Genomic DNA, 8,304 nt, shown 5'->3' on the forward strand with positions numbered 1-8,304 from the left:
AAAGAAAGTTCAAGGACAGATTTTTTTCAAATAAGAAATATTCACTGGAAACCTACTGTCACCTCTGGGATTAGAATTCTGGAAATAGAATTCCCCAAGTACTCAATGCTGAGGATGGGTTTTCTAAGACTGCCTAAGCAATTGTTCAATTCTGAGAAAGTCACTAATAATTACCAGCCAAAAACCACTTGGGGAAAAGCAGAGGCTGCTTTTCTTTTTCACAGGGAAGGTCATCTTCCAGGTCACAGTACCCTCCATGCCCCAGGGCCCAAGGGCAGTGAGAGCATCAGGAACTCACCACTTCAGCTGGTCAGGCTCGCGCCCAGCACCCACTGGTCACACACAGGCTCCCCTGTGGCCAAGACAGCCTCATAGGAGACTAGAGGCCTGGCAGCTGCCTGCCCCAACCCAGCCAGACTTCACAAGAAGTGATTTGTGCCATAAGCAGGGATCCGACCCTGTTTTTGAGCTCAGCAAATGAAGTCAGCAAAGGAGAACTCAGTCTCTGTGCAAAACAGGAAGGAAATGAGATGAATGGCATAATCAGCTACAAAAAGGAGCCTATTGACATCATGATGGACATTCAGGGAAGGAGGGATGATCCTGATCCTGCAATGGCAGAGAAGTCAACACATGCGACAGGGAGTGAAAGAAACCAGGGAAGCTGCATTTGGCTTGTTTCTCGTTCTTTTCCTCTTTTCTGTCTGCTGGAAACATCCGTTATCCACAAGACGACAAATTTGTATGTTCCTCACTTACATGAGGAACCTAAATAGGCAAATTCATTGAGATCGAAAATAGAATAGAGGTTACTAGGGCCTAGAGGAGGAGAAATGGGGAATTTGTGTTTTATGGGTAGAGTGTCTGTTTGGGATGAGAAGAAAGTTCTGGAGATGGATAGTTGTGATGGTTGCACATTATTGTAAATGTACTTCATGGCACTGAATTGTATACCTACAAATAGTTGAAATAATAAATTTTATGCTATGTGTATTTTACCATAATGAAGTATATATGTATGTGCATCTGTATATACATGCATGTAAATATATATTGAAAATATATGTATTATAATGTTACATATGTAATATATTATATAAGTTAAATATAATATGTGCTATATTATAAATACATATTATAATAAGTATATATATTACATATGTGTATTTAAGATCTGTTATCATGATGTAATACTTCTTTGGAGTAAAAGCCCAAGTGAAAGCAATATGCTTAGAGATGGCTTCTGCCCCTGGAAACTCTTCTCTTGAATTTTGTCTTGCCTCATTTTGCTTTCCTTTAGGGGTGACAGGGCCTAGCTCTGGGGTTGTTGCACTCGTCATTCAGAAGGAAGAGTAATCCTGCCATTTTACTACTTGCTTTTGCCTGTGAAAGGTAGCTTGGGGGCACATTCAGAAATGCCATGTCCTGCAAGAGGCTCTTAACCTTTCAGAGAGAAAGGAAGCTAAAACAGATGAAAAAAACAAACAAATAAAATTTAACTGAGTGCATTTAAAGATCAAATTGACTTGATTCAATGATTCATGGATCAGGCAGCAGCCCCTCCTGCTAACAGAAGGGAGCTCTGAGGTTTTTAAAGGCAGAACAGGGGTGGGACAAGGAAGTCAAAAACAAAGGAAAGATTATTTCCAGCAAGATCACTTTCCTCTGGGCGGAAGGCGGGGACTTACTTCTCATGCAGACTAACCTCACTAGCACTGATCAGTTCCTTCCAGATTGACTGGTTGAAGGACACATGGGGGGGGGGGAGTAGGGGGGGCGCTGCGTAATGAAGTCTTGGTTTCCTCTTGTGGGGGCAAGCAACTCCCTTTCAGGCCCGTTGTTCCTTTTGTAACAAGCAAAAGGCCTGTGGACTCTGGTGACAATGTTGTTTGCTTCTAGTCAACCAGGAGTACCAGACATACAACCTTGCCGCCTCAGGCACACCCTGACCCCCAGGGTCAGCCTGTTCCAGTGGAGATGACAAGATGAAGGGCATGTGCCTTCAGTCTGACAGATAATCAGTAAACCTTGTCCCTAGTCTCCCTCCTCCTCTCCTCAGTACACAGTTCCCACTTTTCCTCTTTGAAGATGCCCTTAGCTGGGCAAGTAGAACCTCTCTCTTCTTGATTCATTTCACCAGCCATTAGGCCATTCAGCTTGACTTGATGCTCTAAGTTCATGCTCTCCATGCTGGCTTCTATGTAAAAGTAGATTTTCTGTATCAATTCGCCTCCAGGGAAGGAAGGTGCTGACCAGCCACCAAGGGTATTCCCACCTACTCTACTCCCCCAAAGTTATATTTTTCATAGTAAATAGTAAGAAATTATCATTCCTCCTTACATAGTAATCTCCAGTGAGTTTGGTCAAATTAAATTAAATCAACTCCAGGGAGTTGTAAAAGGGAGAGTAATGGTCCTCCAAAGACATCCATATCCTAATCCCCAGAACCTGTAATTATGTCATGTTACATGGCAAAGGGGAATGTAGGTTGCAGATAGAATTAAGGTTGCTGATCAACTGACTTTGAGATGAGATTATCCTGGACCATTCACATGTTCCAATGTAATCACGAGGGTACTTACAAGTAAACGAGGGAGGCAGGAGAGTCAGAGTGATGCAGTGGGACAAAGATCCAGCCCATTGCTGGCTTTGAAGATGAAAACAGGCCAGGAGCCAATGAAGGCAATCTCTAGAAGCTGGAACAGACAAGGAAATAGATTCTTCTGTGGAAACTCCAGAAGAAACACAGCCCTGCTGACACCTTGATTTTAACTCTGTGAGACCCAGTTCAGACTTCTGACCTCCAGAACTGCATGATAATAAATTTGTGTTGTTTTAAGTTACAGACCCCAAGAGACTGAGTAATTTTGGTCTCACTGATGAAATGCAGTTTTTGGAGTGGCAAGGTAGTATCCTTGCCAAGTGGTTTCCTGGATTCCATTGGAAATATCTCCGTTTTTTCTGTCTAATCATCAAAGTGCTTTGAACATAATAGAGACTCTTAAAAATATCTGCTGAATAAATAAATTTTGGCAAAATATAGAGTCTGTGAGCCATGATTGGTGTATTTTTGATAGCCTGGAACTTTAAGGATAACCATCTCTCTCTAGCTAGTTGTGAACAAATGCCTCTGCTATCAAGAAATTGGTAGTTAAATTATATGAACTTGAAGTAAGAGAGAAATTTGTGACGATAATACCCCGTTCTCTCTTCTGCTTACAGAGGAAAATGTGGATTCAATTTAAAAATCAATACCAGGGGCGCCTGGGTGGCTCAGTCGTTGGGCGTCTGCCTTTGGCTCAGGGTCCTGGGATCGAGCCCCTCATCGGGCTCCCTGCTTGGAGGGAGGTCTGCTTCTCCTCCTCGCACTCCCCCGCTTGTGTTCCCTCTCTCACTGTGTCTCTCTCTGTCAAATAAATAAAATCTTAAAAAAAAAAAAATCAATGCCAGTCTTAGCAGATAGCAGTTGACTTCCCTCACAAGAGGAAGCTTCATTTCTCCTCTGTGGCGTGAGGAAGCTCTTCAGGCTGGCTGCTGAGAGAGCATGTGACATTCTTGTCAACACAGCTGACACCCATATCACATACAACAAGCAACACTAGGCCTATTTGAAGAAGGAAGAACAAGTAGAGCATTTCAATGAAGCATTACAACAGTTGGCCAACTAAGAAAGGCTCCCAAGAGTCCTGTTGTCATTCTCTGGGGTTGGAGCTTCTGTCAGAGAGTCAAACCCAGTGTAAACACAAAGGTCCCTTGAAAAATGCCATTAGTTGAAAGTTGCTGACTCAAGAACCCCCCTGGGGAGAGCTCTGCTTCTTGAATTCAGCTGTGTATGGGGCTGACGCACTGACTGAGCCACATGCACGTTCACTGGGCTCCTCTGGGCCATGGGACCTCTTTTCTTAATGTCCATCATTGAGCTTGGGTGGAACGCAGGAGGGAAGAGTGAGGGGAGGAGGCTGGAGCTGAGAGTCTAAGGCCACATTAAGGTGTTGGAGCCTTAGCCTGAGGGCTGGGGAGCTATTACAGGATTCTGAACTGTGGGACATGATCAGGTTGGGAGCCTGGTGATGTTGGCATTTTCCCTCCTTGGTGATATTAATATCAAGTTCTCCAAATTGCATGTGCATGGGAATTCCCTTGAGTCTTGAAAAAAATGCAAATTTTAACCGAGCAGTTCTCAGGCTGAGCCCGAGATGTTACAACAAGCTCTTAGGTGATGATGCCGGGGCTGCTGAGCTGCAGACCACGCTTTGAGTAGCAAAGGCCTAAACAGAATCACTTGTGAGCATCCACCATTGATTTTTTTCAGAGCCTGGAAGAAGGCAAGGGAGCAGCTGGGGGGCACACATAAAGCTCTTTTCCATCTTCAAATAGCTCTGTGTTTTCCTGGGGTGACCTAATAGCCTGGGCAGAGAACATCATGACAACATCCTTAGTCATTCTTTCTGGGCCCTTCGCTTGTTCTGGACCATTAGTCAGACACTCTGCACTTTCAGCTCAGAACTCCCTGCTTCGTCCTGCTCTTTGTGTGCTTCTTTACAAATAGGCTTTGGAATTCCTTTTTCCTAACGTCTTAAGCAGGATTGACTTCTCCATTTCTTGAGGTCGACATCAAGCCAAGAACATCCGATTCTTCAAAAAGGATCATCGTGCCTTGGTTTGGATGATTGAGAGATGTGAAGGAAGGTTGCAGAAAAATAAATTAGGTCTGTTTCAACTGATATTGCAGAGAGAAACACAGGACTTGTCAAGCCTTTGTTTCATCAGTATAGCATATCCATACACCATTGTATAGTATAAATGACATGATAAATGTAAAGTACTGAGCATAATGTCTGGTACTCAGGAAGCATCCAGTGTATGGCTTTATGATTTACTATATTGAACCGCATTAAACTTAGGTCTTCTCTTCCTTCCAACTTCAGAAAGACAGGATAATTCACTAGTTAATGCTCAAGGCTTTCATTGACTGATAGATTGATAGAACAAAGGAGAGTTTGAACAGACTCAGATACATGGCCACTTGATTGGCAACAAAGGGGCCACTGCAGCTCAGTGGGAGAAAGACGATTCTTTCATGTAACTGGTGCTTGGGCAATTTGGTACCATGTGGGATGTAACTGAACCTTGATCTTTACTTCACAAGATACACAAAAATTAACTTGAGAGGTATCACAGACCTTAATGTGAAAGGTGGAAACACACATAGGAGAATACCTTTGTGATTTAGAGGTGAGTAAAGATTACTTAATCAGGACACAGGAAGCGCTAACTATAAAAGATAGAATTGGTATTTGAAATAATATATTCAATAATACCTACAGTCTAGCCGTATCTTTTATATTAGCTACGATTTGTATTTATTCGAGATTTACAATGTATTGTGAATGACGACTCAGCCGGATCCAAATACTCACACACAAAACCTTAAATTTCACATTCATTTCGTAGATGCATTACAATTGGAAAATACCAGTTCCTTTCCCAGCTAATGATTTGTAAAAGAGAACAAAAAAGAGGTCTCAGTGGTGCTTTTAAAATCCCCCTAAAAAGATGGCAGCACAGAAAGAAAACTGGCTGTCGGTGCAGTGAGCTCCTGATGAAGATGTGGGCATTATTTTGGGTCATGTGACCCTCCCAGCCACAGGAGCAATGATCTCCTCTTTCTCAATCCTTTCTTTTAGATTATTTATTTATTTATTTATTTGAGAGAGAAATGTAAGAGAGAGAATGTGCATGAGTGGGGGTGGGGGTGGGGTGGGCAGAGGGAGAGGGAGAAGCAGACTCCCCACTGAGCAGGGAGCCCAACTCAGGGCTGGATCCCCCGGACCCCAGGGTCATGATCTGAGCCTGAGCCAAAGGCAGATGCTTAACGGACTGAGCCACCCAGGCAGCCTTCAAACCTTTTTAAGCAAGCAGTTCGAAGTCAGACTTAAGAATGAGCTTACTGACATTAAAGGTTGGTAGTTCCAGGAACGTCTTTGAATAAAATGCAAGACCTTCATTTGTGCGATTATACATTGGATTATTCTGTCAGAAAAGAGGGTGATCAGGTAGATAGTTTCTGGAAGCCTTGCGACACCAGGATTCTTAGCTTACATATTACTTTAACTGCTTTTTTCCAAGCTACAATTTATGTAACACATTTGATTCATCGACTTTTCTTCTTTGTAGCGTGTAATCCATTTTGATTTCTTCCCCTTGTGCTCTTTTGTGCAGCAGAGCTACGTTCTGGTTTTGCCCTACACTCATATTCCTTAAGGACCATCCCCCAAGCACTTCATGTTCAATCAGACTCTTCCTCACTCCCAGCATCTAACTTCCAAGGGTCCCAAATTAGTTTCCATCACATTATGGAAACTAAGGAAAAAGAGGCACCCTCCTAATAGGCTGAGATGCAGGAGTGAAGACATGGGATCTTCTTTATGCCAGCCTTTTACTGATGATCATAAATGAAAAAGTACCTTGCTGAAATGTGTCTCTTTGGTATTGGTATGTATTTTTCAGAGATATGCTAGAACTAATGGGGACTAATGTTTGTACTTTGCCAAGGAAACAAAGCAACAGATAGTATCAATGATGAGTGTTTATATGACATTGGGTAAGATATTTAAGCTCTCTAAGCCTCGCTTTGCTTAATTGTAAAGTGTGCTGCATGATAAGAGTATCTACTTCAATACAGTGATTATGAAGATTAAAATAGGCAATATATTTAGTACAACTTATATAATAAATGCTTAGAACATTATTTATTACTAATGCTGATAATTTCATTATAACTTATTTTTCCTATCTGTAAAAAAGGATAATAACACCTATTACGTGGGTTTTTATGAAGATTAAATGGGATAATCTTTTAGAGTTCCTAAGTCCGATTTCAACATGGGGGCAGACTTCCCCACATACAACACCAAGAAATTCTGGGACACCAGCAGGGCATCCAAGAATTTCCTCAATTCTGACTCTATCCACCCGAAGATAGCATCACATTCCACAGGTTAAGGGCTCAGTCCCACAAGACTGCCCACAACCCCATCCCTACTTTAAATGCCAATCTCAAAGTCCCAGGCTGCTCCCTCTGCTTCTGATCAGCTGCCTACAGACTGGAGGTTCCAGTGACTTATTCCTTAGGTTGGATTAATTTGCTAGAGCGGCTCGCAGAACTCAGGGAAACACTTATGTTTCTCAGTTTGTTAAAGAATATGGTAAGGATACAGATGAATAGCCATGAACAGATGCACACGGTGGCTGTCCTGGACAAAGGAACTTGGTCCTCATGGAGCCTGGGGGCTGGCTTGGTAGCACGAGGAAGCATTCTGGTTTCCCAAGTGTAGAAAATCACTGAAGAAGACCAAAAAACTCCAGTTTGGGTTTTTAATGGAGGCTTCATTACATAATCATGATTGACTAAGTCATTGGCCATTGGCAGATTTAACCTCCCGTCCCTCTTCCATCTCTGACTCTGAGGTCCAGGGGTGGGTCTAAAAGTTCCAAACCTTTAAATCCCATGGTTGGTCCTCCTGGCAACCAGCCCCCACCCCTGGGTGGGTCCAAAAGTCACTTTCATTGATAATAAGACACCCATTTCACCTTTATGCCTCCGAAGTGTTTTCAGGAACTGTGGATGAAGACCAAATACATCTGAGAAATCTATTTGGCCATCTGAATGACCAAAATTTCTATTTCTTAGAAACCACTATATTGCAGATAATATGTACATATTTAAGAATATGTGTGGTACATTTCTGATACACTGTAGAACTTAATAAATGTTAGTTTTTTGAAACAAACTTCTGTCGGTTGGTTGCTTCACCAGGGCTACACAACACACACACACACACACACACGCATGATTTTCACTGGTCCTCATTGATATACTATTGAAGCAGACAGAAATCTATACATTGTTTCATGAACCTGTGCACTGCTTGAAAAGCTCAGGTCCGGTCATAGAGATTTGTACCATCAAACTTATTGATAGATTTAAAATGAATATTCTTTTTAATGTATTCTTTTCCTTGAATAGCCTTCTACTTGGTGGGGGAGGGGGGACAGAAGCTATTTATCCTGTATCCATTTTTTTTTCTAATCCAAATGGAAATTATAAACGACACAATCTGTTTGAAACACAAAGATTCCTTTATAGTGTTGTTCCCTCCCCTCCAGTTATTGCCATCAAAAGCGGGTTGCTTGCCACGTAAATTCTCATAAAACCCATCTAGTCCTTATCATAATCCATTGGATCTAAGGGCATTTCTCTTTCTGTGAATCAGACATGATTTTTTTTATCGACTTTCATAT

At 42.1% G+C, this 8,304-nt stretch overlaps 1 protein-coding gene across 1 annotated transcript in view; it reads right to left on the reverse strand.

Annotated features, from left to right (window-relative positions):
• The window catches only part of RUBCNL (rubicon like autophagy enhancer), a 38,343-nt gene extending 37,888 nt beyond the window's left edge, over window positions 1–455 (reverse strand). The window contains exon 1 of the mRNA XM_064586097.1: window positions 299–455. The gene's annotated coding sequence lies outside the window, so the exon portion shown is untranslated. The remainder of the gene's footprint in view (window positions 1–298) is intronic.
• Between the last annotated feature and the right edge of the window lie 7,849 nt (window positions 456–8,304).

Source organism: Mirounga angustirostris, unplaced genomic scaffold, assembly GCF_029215605.1.
Source record: "Mirounga angustirostris isolate CCGP_5_RB_7025 unplaced genomic scaffold, mMirAng1.0.hap1 SCAF_3, whole genome shotgun sequence".
NCBI classification, from domain to species: Eukaryota; Metazoa; Chordata; class Mammalia; order Carnivora; family Phocidae; genus Mirounga; species Mirounga angustirostris.